The sequence below is a fragment of the Neofelis nebulosa genome, chromosome 3, assembly GCF_028018385.1.
Source record: "Neofelis nebulosa isolate mNeoNeb1 chromosome 3, mNeoNeb1.pri, whole genome shotgun sequence".
Taxonomy (NCBI): domain Eukaryota; kingdom Metazoa; phylum Chordata; class Mammalia; order Carnivora; family Felidae; genus Neofelis; species Neofelis nebulosa.
The window spans coordinates 27,122,191-27,134,588 of record NC_080784.1 but is presented as its reverse complement, the minus strand read 5'-3'; the positions used below and the strand labels follow the sequence as shown (position 1 = coordinate 27,134,588).

General features: G+C 40.2%; 1 non-coding gene across 1 annotated transcript; it reads right to left on the bottom strand.

The window, feature by feature from the left end:
• Positions 1 to 6,050: 6,050 nt before the first annotated feature.
• On the bottom strand, positions 6,051 to 6,156 carry LOC131508168 (U6 spliceosomal RNA). Its single transcript, XR_009259879.1, has one exon. It is a non-coding gene; the product is annotated as a U6 spliceosomal RNA (small nuclear RNA).
• Positions 6,157 to 12,398: the final 6,242 nt, after the last annotated feature.

Genomic DNA, 12,398 nt, shown 5'->3' with positions numbered 1-12,398 from the left:
CAAAGCCTTTCCTGGGACTGTCCGGTAGGGGGTCCACTACTCACTTTGTAGCGACTTAACAAAGAATACCTGGAAGTTTTTAGCATCCGTAATGTTAGTGGATTCAACATCATTTGACGCCATCTTATCTGTTCTTCAGCGTGAATGAAGATATGAGTTCACTAGTACAAACTCCCCCTAAATCAGGCATTTGTATTTCTTTCTGTTAAAAAAAAAAAAATCCGAATGTCTTCAGGAATAGGACCTCATTAGGTTAAGTTCAACATTTAAAGAGAGAGCTTACAAATTATGGCCTGTGACAGCCATCAATAATGTTATTCATGGGGGAGCAAGCTCTCCCTTTCAAGTGGGTTGCTAAGGAAACAATGCCATCCTTCCAAAATGTAGACAGAAGATGGAGAGGGTTAAAATGATCCCTCATCATTTGCAAACCCGAGTGGCTCTCCTACAGCCAATATCAAAATGATTGCTTTTGAATTTCCTTTCGCTGGATACTATTTGGTTTGCATATGCCTGATTTATATTTACCTGTCCCTTAATTTTCAAATTTTCCAGGAAGAATTTAAAATATGTGTTTTGTAAAGAGCATATGGCTTGATATTATTTCTTAACCCAGTCTGAGAGTCCTATCATCTGATACTGGATTTCAACCCCTTCACATCCATTCTGATAGTATGATTTCCTACCTTCCTTCTTACTTTATATTTAACCATTTATTAAATATATTGTTGTTCATGCTTTTCCTCTTTTCACATTTCTTCTGGGTTAATCAAGACATTCATTTTTTAAGTTCTTTTCCCCGCCCTGCTTTGTCTCAAGCGATACACTTTTACTACATAGCTCTTATGTTTTGCCTCCTCCTTAAAGTTGGAAATCTCCATCAGTGTGCTGGAATCACAGAGTCCCCTTGACCCTCTAAAGATTTAACATCATTCTTGTCCTCCCTACCAACCTAACTGGGACATTAGGAATACTTTTGCTTTCTTATGTATTCATTCTCCCATTCCTGACCCTTATATCTTGTTCATAAAATTAGAATTCGTCGTTGTGGATTCTTTACGCTGACTTTGTTTGAAAACAATTATACGATTAGAAAAACAAAACTAGTACAAAGAACATCTACAATGCTCTCTGTCAGACTTACCTATTAACATTTTACTCCAATTTCCTCTATCCTCTATTTACTTTCTATGCGCGCACACACACACACACACACACACACACAATGTAATTCTATCTTTTCAGGGTAAGTTACATATATACCCTTATATCTACTCTTAAAAAATTATTTTTACATTTATTTAGTTTTGAGAGTCAGAGAGAGACAGAGTGCAAGTGCAGGAGGGGCAGAGAGAGAGGGAGACACAGAATCCAAAGCAGGCTCCAGGCTCCGAGCTGTCAGCACAGAGCCTGATGTGGGGCTCAAACTCATGAACCATGAGATCACGACCTGAACCAAAGTCAGATTCTTAACTGACTGAGCCACCCAGTGCCCCCCCGGAATAGCTACTCTTATCCTTAAACACTTTGCGTGTACTTCCTAAGAAGAGTGATATTCTCTCACAATTTCCATAGTATAATTATAATTTCAGACATTTTGTTATAATAATTTAGTGTAGAGTTAATATTTTTGTCCGTTGACCTAATAATGCTTTTTATGGCAGTCCCACCCTCCAGGGAAAGGCCATGTCTGAGGCTAAGTGTCACTTTTGGTTGTGCCTCTTTAGCCTCCTTTGGTCTGGAAATCTCTACAACCTTTCTTGGTATTTTATGGCATTCACATTTTTTTAAATTGAAGGGTAATTAACGTTCAGGTTATATCAATTTCAACAATTGTATACATTACTCAGTGCTCATTATGATAAATGTGCTCTTAATTCCCTTCACCTATTTTATCCATCCCCCCACCCACCTCCCCTCTGGTAACGACCAGTTTGTTCTTTGTATTTGAGTCTGGGGTTTTTTGGTTTATGTTGTTTTACCTTTGTTCATTTGTTTTACTTCTTAAATTCCACACATGCGTGAAATTTTATGATATTTGTCTTTCTCTGTCTGACTTATTTCACTCAACTATATACCTTCTAGGTCCATCCCTGTTGTTGCAAATGGCAAGATGTCATTCTTTTTCATGGCTGAGTAATATTCCTATATGTATGTATGTCTATATATATATGTGTGTGTATATATATACGTGTGTGTGTGTGTGTATATATATATATAATATACATATAATGTATATGTATACATTACGTATGTAATATGTATACATTACAATGTATATATATGTGTGTGTGTGTGTATATATATATACACACACACACACAGCCTCTTCCTTATCCATTTACTTACAGATGGGCACTTGGGTTGCTTCCATGCCTTGGCTATTGTAAATAATTCTGCAGTAAACATAGGGGTGCATATGTCTTTTGGGATTCGTGTTTTCATTTTCTTTGGGTAAACACCCAATAATGGATTATGGGATTATATTGTAATTCTATTTTTAATTTTTTGAGGAATCCTCCATACTGTTTTCCACAGTGGCTGCACTGGTTTGCATGCCCACCAACAGGGCACGAAGGTTCCCTTTGCTCCACATCCTAGCCAACACTTGTTTCTTGTGTTTTTGGTTTTAACCATTCTGACAGGTGTGAGGTGACACCTCACTGTGGTTTTGATTTGTATTTCCTTGATGATGAGTGATGTTCAGCATCTTTTCATGTGTCTGTTGGCCATCTGGGTGTCTTCTTTGGAAGAGATTCACGTTTTATAAGAGTACAGTTTCCCCTGACATTTAAAAATATATGACGTTGTTTCTATTGTTATCATGTTGTTTTGTGCTTTTCTGATTATTCAGTCATGATTGATTCAGGTCACGCGCCCTCATCTCATTCTCAACAAGTGAGCTGTGTCTTCCTCAGTTTACCTCGTGTGCCCTCACACAACATCTACCTGCCCTCCACTGCTGATGTGAATTTTGATCACCTACGCAGGCTGTTGACTGATTCTCCACTCTATCATTATGGTTTTCCTTTCTCTCCCTTGCAACTAATAAGCAGTCTGGAGTGATATACCTTTTTGTCATGCAGCCCTCCTGCTGCCGATCGAAACTCCCCCCTAGATTTATCATCCACTGGTGATTCTTGCCCGATCCAGTCATTCCTCATGCTGTTTGAAAAGTAGCGATTTTTCCAGCTCTATCATGCCCTACACATTTACCAGTGAGCACTTGACATTCACCTGGAAGGAGAGCCCTAATTCTATCTATCTAATCTATCTATCTATCTACCTAATCTATGGGCACAGACTGGTTAATCCCTAGGTTTTCAATGGCTTGTAATTCAGTACTGTACTTAATTATTTTGACGCTTGAATCGTCTCAGATTTGGCAGCAGGAGTCAGATTTGTGTGTCCTTCCTCCACCATGAGAACTAAGCTTCCAACAATATCAGCAGGTGTAGTCATTTCCTCAGTTCCCATTCAGCTACAGTAGTTTCAGAATTACTTTGTCCATGCTGCTAAAGTAAGCAAATCGCTGAAAAGCGTTCAGGATTTCTTTTCTTTTTGTAATTAATTTATTTTTTAATGTTTATTTATTTGTGAAGGAGTGAGAGACAGAGCGTGAGTGGGGGAGGGTCAGAGCGAGAGGGAGACACAGAATCCGAAGCAGGATTCTGTGAGCTGTCGGCACAGAGCCCGATGTGGGGCTGGAACTCACAGACCGTGAGATCATGACCTGAGCCTAAATTGGAGGCTTAACTGACTTAGCCACCCAGGTGCCCCTCAAGATTTATTTTCAATTGTTGACCCCCCCACCAATGCCCCCAAATGAGGCAATATAGGCAAATACTGTGTTACTGTAAGGTACTTGGATTCTTTCTTGGTTCTCCCTTCCTTCCTTCCTTTCTCCCTTCCTCCCTCCCTCCTTCCTTCCTGTACACACATAAGAACAATTTGAGCAAGAAGATTTTTTTTAAAGTAGTGTTGGATTATAACAAAAAGGGTAAAGTAAGAGTCTATCAGTTCATATTGATATAAATACATGCTTGAAGAAAAAAGAAGGAAGGAAGAGAGAGAGAGGGCACAACAATATATATTGATGGACTCATTTGCATTATGCCTTATCAATTTAAATTATACATTTTGTAGGTAAATATATGCTTGTCACAATTTTTTGGTATTTTTACTTTTTCCCCCCTGTTGTGAAGTCTTGGAATTGAATTAATTTTTCCTTTTATTGGAGTGTCGTGTAGTTTCCTTGGTAATGGAATGAGGGTGATATATTTCTGAATTCTTGAACAACCCAAAATACCCCTCTTTTGCCCTCACATCTGAATGTATGCCTCTGTGCACAGTTCCCAGATCACAGCCCTTTTCTACCCCAAGCCTGCAAATGAGACATTTGGTGCTAGCCTAGATTCTCTTTTTATGCAAGTACCGTTTTGTCTGTCTGAAATGTGTTTTCTCCATTCTCAGGGTTCAGAAATTTCAATGATGTATGGCCAGATATATGTCTGTTCTCATTTTGCCTGGGAATTGGCGAGCACCTTGTAACAGAAAATAGCCTCTCTTTGGCTTAGGGAAGTTTTCTTATGTGCTTATACAAGCATTACTTTTTCTCCATCCAGGGCTTTTTCTCCCTCGGAAACTCTATTATTCACATAATAAATCTCTAGGCCAGGTTCATTCTTATCTCTTCGTTCATATTTTCTGTTTCTTTGTATTTTGTTCAATGTACTCCGCTACTTTTTCCCTTTCTTCTCCCCAAATCCCAGTTCAGCTCTCAGCATTGACCACTATACTTCTCATGTCTGCTGTTTATATATTTTTTTCATGTTTATTTATTTATTTTGAGAGAGAGAGAGAAACAGACAGAGTATGAGTAGGGAAGGGACAAAGAGAGAGGGAGAGAGAGAAAATCCTAAGCAAGCTCCGCACTGTCAGCTCAGAGCCACATGTGGGGCTCGAACCCCCGGACCTGAGATCATGATCTGAGCCAAATCAGGAGTTGGATGCTTAACTGAGCCACCTGGATGCCCCATGTCTGCTGAATTTCTAAGTTTATAAATCAGGGGCACCCCGGTGGCTCAGTTGGTTGAGTGTCCGACTCTTGATTTCACTTTAGGTCATGACCTCAGGGTCTTCCGATCCAGGCCCGCATCCAATCTCTGTCTCCCTCTCTCACACTTTGCACAGAGATTGGATGGAAAGCAGGGAGCCTGCTTGGGATTCCCTGTCTCCCTCTCTCTCTGCCCCTCTCTGGCTCTCTCTCCAAAATAAAAATATATTTAAATACATTTAAATTTGTAAATCAGAATTTGAACTTCTGAAAGTCTTCTTTGGCTCCAATTACATCTCCAAAGTTATTTTTATGTACTTATTAAAATTTTCCCCGGTCTTGTCTGCTGGTTCTACTTCAAAAGAAACCACCTGTTCTTAGGCAGCCTGCCCGCCCCGCCTCACTTCCTGCCCGCTCGTGGGCAGGACCAAAGTCAGGCTGTTGAAAACCATGGCAAGTGGTGAACTGGCAGGAAATGGTGAATGAGTTGGTGAATTAGTCTGACAGTGGAGGGGGGACTTTGCTGTTTTTGCGGTGGGAAGATCCCTGTCTTTTATTTTATTTTATTTTATTTTATTTTATTTTATTTTATTTTATGTGCAAGTTAGTTAACGTACAGTGTGGTATTGGCTTCAGGAGTAGGACTCAGTGATTTATCTCTTACATATGACACCCAGTACTCATCCCAACAAGTGCCCTCCTTAATGCCCATCACCCATTTAACCCACCTCCCACCCCCATCAACCCTCAGTTTGTTCTCTGTATTTAAGTCTCTTATGGTTTGCCTTCCTCTCTGTGTTTATCTTACTTCTCCTTCCCTTCCCCTATGTTCATCTGTTCTGTTTCTCAAATTCCATATAGGAGTGAAATCGTATGATATCTGTCTTCCTCTGACTTATTTCGCTCAGCAGAACACACTCTAGTTCCATCCACGTTGTTGCAAATGACAAGATTTCGTTTTCATCGCTGAGCAGTATTCCACTGTATATACGTAAAAAATATGAAAGGCTTCACAAACTTGTGTGTCATCTTGTGCAGGGGCCACGCTAATCTTCTCTGTGTCGGTCCAATTTTAGGATATGTGCTGCCGAAGTGAGCACAATCTGTCTGTATTTTAAAGCATTAAAAAGATGATGCCCCAGCCATGGACACCTGCTGTCATGTCATACTTTTCTCAGTTGTTGGGCGGCCTTAGCGAGGAGGTGGGAGATTGGAGGGTCTGGAAATGTACAGTTAACCTGCCATTTTCTCAAAATCCCTTTCTTACAGGTTTTCGGGAGTGTTTTTAGATGTTTGTGACAATCTGGTTTTCAATTCATAGAATGCTGAAGTCAAGAAAGATCTGGAAGAGAATCAGTTTCCACAATCTGATATTGTACACGAAGTCCAGAGGGGCTCCAAAGCTTAATACATTGTCACAGAGCGAATCCGTAGCATGGCCAAGGGAAGAATTCGATCCCTTCATCTCTAGACCGCTGCTTTCTTTCCCCAGTTCACTGCCCAGATCTTCCTGGGCAGTAAATTTTATTGTTGTTCTATCAACAAATGAGTGTGATCTTCAAATGTTGCCAGGACAAACCTAAACCAGAACCAAATCAAGATAACAAAAACCACCACCGCCACAAAAGATAAAAAAGGAAAGAAGGAAAGAAAGGGAGGGAGCAGGGAAGAAAAAAATCCAGTAAATGAAATATCAAGTTACACTTTTCAAAAGTCTAGCGAAATCAGATCGCTTTAGCTTTCTCTTAGTCATGCTCTTGCAATATTTGGTAAAAAAACAGAGAAAGAAAATCTCTGATACACAAAGATCTGTTTGTAATTGCGTGGAACACCAGACTGCTCATGGCCACGCCGGAGGGCAGCCTCTGCGGAGACATAACCGGCTTCCAACACGCTGGTGCTGAGCACAGACATTGAGCACAAGCCGCTGAGAAGGGCATGTGAGAGGGCCAGGGGCTGGAGCCGGGGTGCGGACAGGGGGCATATGGGGGGGGGGGGCGATGTGAGAGGGACAAGCAGGTAGAATAGGAGGACTTACTTGACCTGGTGAACACCTGATTGAACCAACAAGGAAACTGTTAGTACGGTACAGAGGAAATTCACTAACAAATGCTTTTCTTGTTAGAAACTTAATATGTAAACAGAACATACTGGAATAGACACTGTCCCCAAATATTCGACTGCAGCTCTGAAGTCCTGCTATATCTGTACCTTTTGTGGTCCCTGCTTGTGATGATTTCATGCTGTCATTTGCCACTATTTTTAAAATAAAGACTAATAATGCTATAAATGAAATGCCAGTAAGGCAGTTACTATTTTCTCCTTCTCTGTAACTTCAAGATCTTTGACACCCTGTGTCTCCAGGTTGAGTCCCCGGGATATGCTCTTTGGAGAGAACAGCAAAAGGAGTTAAGATGACTCATTTTTACCAGTGACGATAACATTATAATGACTCTCGAGAAATGGAAAATGCAACATTTTATTGTTTTATTTTTACCTTTTTTAGAGAGAGAAGGAAAGAAAGTGAATGGGGGAGAGGGATAGAGGGGTGAGAAAAACTCTTAAGCGGGCTCATGGGGCTCAGTCCCATGACCCTGCTGGGATCATGGCCTGAGCCGAAATCAAGAGTCAGCCGCTCAACCGACTGAGCTACCCAGGTGCCCTGGAAAAGTGCAACATTTTAAATTGAAATAATAAATGACACAGATTTGGGCAAGGGGTGAAGAACCCAAGAAACATGGTTACAGTCATTGGTGGAGAAGTAGGTCGTCACCTTGGATGAGACAAGCACAGCCATTTTCAAAATAGCTCCTGTCAAACCAGGTTGTATTAGCAATCTGTTACTCAGATGGCCCAGATGGACACCAGCGAGGGAGGTTCTTCGGGAAAGGTGATTCTCTGGTATTTAGACTCAGACAGATGGGTGCCTCCAAAGCGGTTCAGCTTGCAAAAGCGCCAAATCAACAGTTAGGGAAATTAACATAGATCTCACTTGCTACATAAGTGATCCTCTATAGTGTGTTTCTTTTTTTCTTTCAAATGGCTGCTTAAATTCCACCTCTTTCATGAAATCTTTCCAGGATAATATCTCTTGGCACGTCATCGTTCAACATTTATTCCTTTTAAGTGTTTGAGACACGCATGGACACCCACACAGTTCTCTGCTACCCAGCTTGGCAGAAAATAAGGTATTGGTGAATCAGCTCACGGATGCCGATTCACGATGCTTAAACATATGTAAATTAGCAAATCCCGCAGTTAGAAAATAAAATACATGTGGCACCAAATAAATTTTAATATCAATCATTGGCATAAAGCCTTGTAGCAATTTACCCCATTGTAATCATAATAAGAACCACAAGGACCAATCCAGGCACAGCATTCATCTGGAAGTTTCTGTGGGAGGCTGCAGGGCGTAGTACAGGCCCAGGTGAGTGTCCCAGGCATTCCTACCTGATAGCATCCCTGCTAATGGGCTGAGATCAACCCAAACCATTGGTTTAACATCTAAAAATAGATCAATATGATATATCATATTAGTAGAAAATAGGATAAAAACCACATGATCATCTCGATAGACTTAAAAAAAAGCACTTGACAAAATTCAACTCCCTTTCATGATAAAAAAAAATACTGAACAAAACAGGAATAGAAGGAACTTTCTCAACCTGTTAAAGGGCATCTATAAAAAAAAAAACCCCATAGCGAACATCTTATATAATGGAGAAAGCCTAAATGCTTTCCCTCGAGATTGGGAATGTTGCTGGCTCCAAATTCAAAGTCCCACGGGAGATGAATCAGCCAAGCTTGGGTTACATGCCAGCTTCCTTACTGGGGAGGACAGAGAATGAATCTGACACCAGAAATTAGTGGGAGGCAGGGGCTGGGCTCCTACCAAGATGCCCCCACAGCAGGGATGACGTGATTCTCTACAAGGAGATTCAGGTGCTCTTAAGAAGGGGCTCAGGTCGTAAGTGGCACAAAAAAAAAAATCAACAAAATGTTGCTTTATAGTAATATTCAGGTCTGCTCACTCCAAGTCCTTTGCCTTGTCACTACATTTCTATATATCTTGGAGAATTCAAAAGGTTCTTTGAGATCCTAATTATGAACATGAATGTTACTGAAGAAACTATGGCCAACGGATTTTGAAATAAAGGTTGTTGCCCATCCTTGCCTCCAGACCATTCCTTTCCTGGCAGATTCTGTTTATGGCGCCTCTACCCTACTCCTGGGGTTAGTGAGAGGGGAGCAGGATGTGTCTGGTTTCTTACTTCCCATTGCTGAACCACTGCTCCAACTAGTTAGAACTCCTAGAAGGGCCATACCTACAGGTCCCTTACACCCAGCCCGATCTCCTCTTTACCTCTTGATGGCTCAGCCTGGGCCTAGTTTGAATCTTCATATGCCTACTTGGATGTCCAAAAGTTCCCCAGAACTTTCTTCAGCGTAGCTCACCAGGCACCTCATGATTGGGACCTGCCTATCTGTCCAGCTTCCTAGCCAGCCACCGCCTCAGGAGAAGCCTTCACTCCAGCAACTCTGGATTAACGGGAATTTCTTAAAACACACCTCGGCACCTTCATATGGTCTACTCTGTCTGGCTGGAATGTCCTACACACAGATAGCATGTCTTTTAAAAATTAGCTCAATATTATGGTGACTGGGTAGCTCAGTCAGTTAAGCGTCTGACTTTGGTTCAGGTCATGATCTCATGGCTTGTAGGTTTGAGCCCTGCATCAGGCTCTGTGCTGACAGCTCAGAGCCTAGAGCCTGCTTCGGATTCTGTGTCTCCCTCTTTCTCTGCCCCTCCCCCATTCGCCCTTGCTCTCTCTCTCTCTCTCTCTCTCTCTCAAAAATAAATAAACATTAAAAAAAAAATTAACTCAACATCATGACCTCTCTGAAGCCTGCCCTGATTGTGTCTATCCCTGGCCAACCCCTGTCTCCTCTTTGTGTCTAAGACATACTTGTGAGTTCCTCTATTGCATTTATCATACTGTATTATAATCGTTGGTTTGTGGGTCTGTTACCACTGCTGTAAATTGTAGGATATACCTCTTACATTATTTTGAATCTTCAGTGCTTGATGCCCCATCAAATTATGGAGCTTACTGAATGGGGAACTGCGTTTCATTTCTTAACAGTTCTTTTCTTCAAATCAGTCAGAGCTGAGAACGAGTGCAGTATTAATATTAGCCAACTAAATTCATAAAGCACGTTACCTTTCATAAAACAACCTTTATTTTCTAGATCTGATCAGAAGGCTGAGGCATTAATTTAGAAAGTCAAAAATAAGAAAAAAAACCCTTAACAGCAGAGCAATCATTAACAGCTGCTCAACGTGATTCAATATTTATTGTGTATCTCCCATATGCAAGACACTAGTTACTAAGATACTGGTTCATTGTCACTACATGTTGAATTTCAAAAAAAACCAGTGAAAATATGAAGTTTCAGAATGACTGCAGAATAGATCCCAATCGTAAGAGTTCAGCATTGCAAATTATATCACATAATTCTTCTGTCTTGTTTTCTTTACATGGGTTGAAATTTGGGGGTATAACCATAAATGCAAATCTCCTGGTAAGGTATGTATAAAAATATAAGATTTTTCTAGGCAGAATCTTGCAGATGCCAAAAAATTACCCGATAGAACTCTAGAGGCCCAGGAGCTGAAGTCCAGATTTCAGTTTCATGTATAAGGTTCAACTTCAGGATGACATCTATTCGTTTCATGACACTGATGGATTAGTCAAGGTTCTCCAAAGGAACAGAACCAATAGGATGTACAAATGGAGATATTGATATAGATATGTGGAAGGAAGGAAGAGAATTCACAACTTGCTCTATATTTTTGTTCTTATCAGAGTCCTCCATGGATTGGACAACGTCAGGCCACATTGACGAGGGTGGTCTTTACTCAGTCTACTGCTTCAAATGTGAGTCTCTTCCAGAAACATCCTCACGGACACACCTAGAAATACTGTTTTATCAGCTATCTGGGCTTCTCTTAGTATCTCAAATGTGACACGTAGAACCTTGAGACTGTGACGTGAGCCGAAGTCAGATGCTTAACCGACTGAGCCACCCAGCAACCCCTACTATATATTGTATTTAATATTAATAAAATCTGGTAAGTTTGTATAATCCAACATATGTCCTATGCCTTTTTTATTCTAAGTATTTTATAGATTTTATTATTAAAATTTTTTTTTATATTTACATTTCAGTTGCTTTTTTGCTTTCCTAAAGAGAAGATACTGTTGTATTTTTCCACCCATGCTAGCAAATTTTCTTACTAATTTTAGTTTAACTTAGTGATTATTAAGTTTTCTGGATATAGCAGCATTGGTATACAAAATTTTTTCTTTCTTTTATGATACATTTTATTGTACATTGCTTTCCTGTCTTATAGGAATGGCTGCTGAATTTCACCGAAGGTTTTGAGCATATATTTCCAAATCATATGGATAATATAATATTAATCCTTTTTTTTTTTTCAACGTTTTTTTTTTTTTTTAATTTTTATTTTTGGGACAGAGAGAGACAGAGCATGAACGGGGGAGGGGCAGAGAGATAGGGAGACACAGAATCGGAAACAGGCTCCAGGCTCCGAGCCGTCAGCCCAGAGCCCGACGCGGGGCTCGAACTCATGGACCTCGAGATCGTGACCTGGCTGAAGTCGGACGCTTAACCGACGGCGCCACCCAGGCGCCCCTAATATTAATCCTTTAATTGTTGAGGTAATTAATTATATTAAAGATTTCCTAATGATAAATGAACTTTGCCTTACCAAAATAAACTGTACTTGTTATTCAGTATTATGTTTTTTGAACTACTTGATATAATTTACCTTAATGTGTTTAGACTTTTAACCTCCACTTTCATATGCAATATGTCTGTTGTGAAGTGTTAAAGTTACACAAACTTCATAAGATAAATTGGAGCTATTTCCATATTTTTCTTTGATCAGTAATAGTTTTAATAGCTCCTAAATTAGTTTTCCTTTAAAAGCAAACTAGATCTCAGTAAAAAAAAAAAAAGAAATGCCTGAGCCTAACACTTAAAAAGAAAAAAAAAGCATCTATTGAGCTATAGTTTACAATAAAATGTCCTCATTTTAAGAGGACGGTCTAATGAGGTCTAACAAATGAACACACCTGTACAGTGGCCTTCCCACACACGATCACCTCCAAAAGTTTCCTTTTATGCCTTTTCAGTCCCTGTCACCAGCCCCAGTCAACCAGTGGTCTGAATTCTATTGCTTAGTTTTCCTGCTCCAGACCTTCATATAAATGGAATCATACAATATGTACTCTTCTGCGCCAGTCTTTTTTCC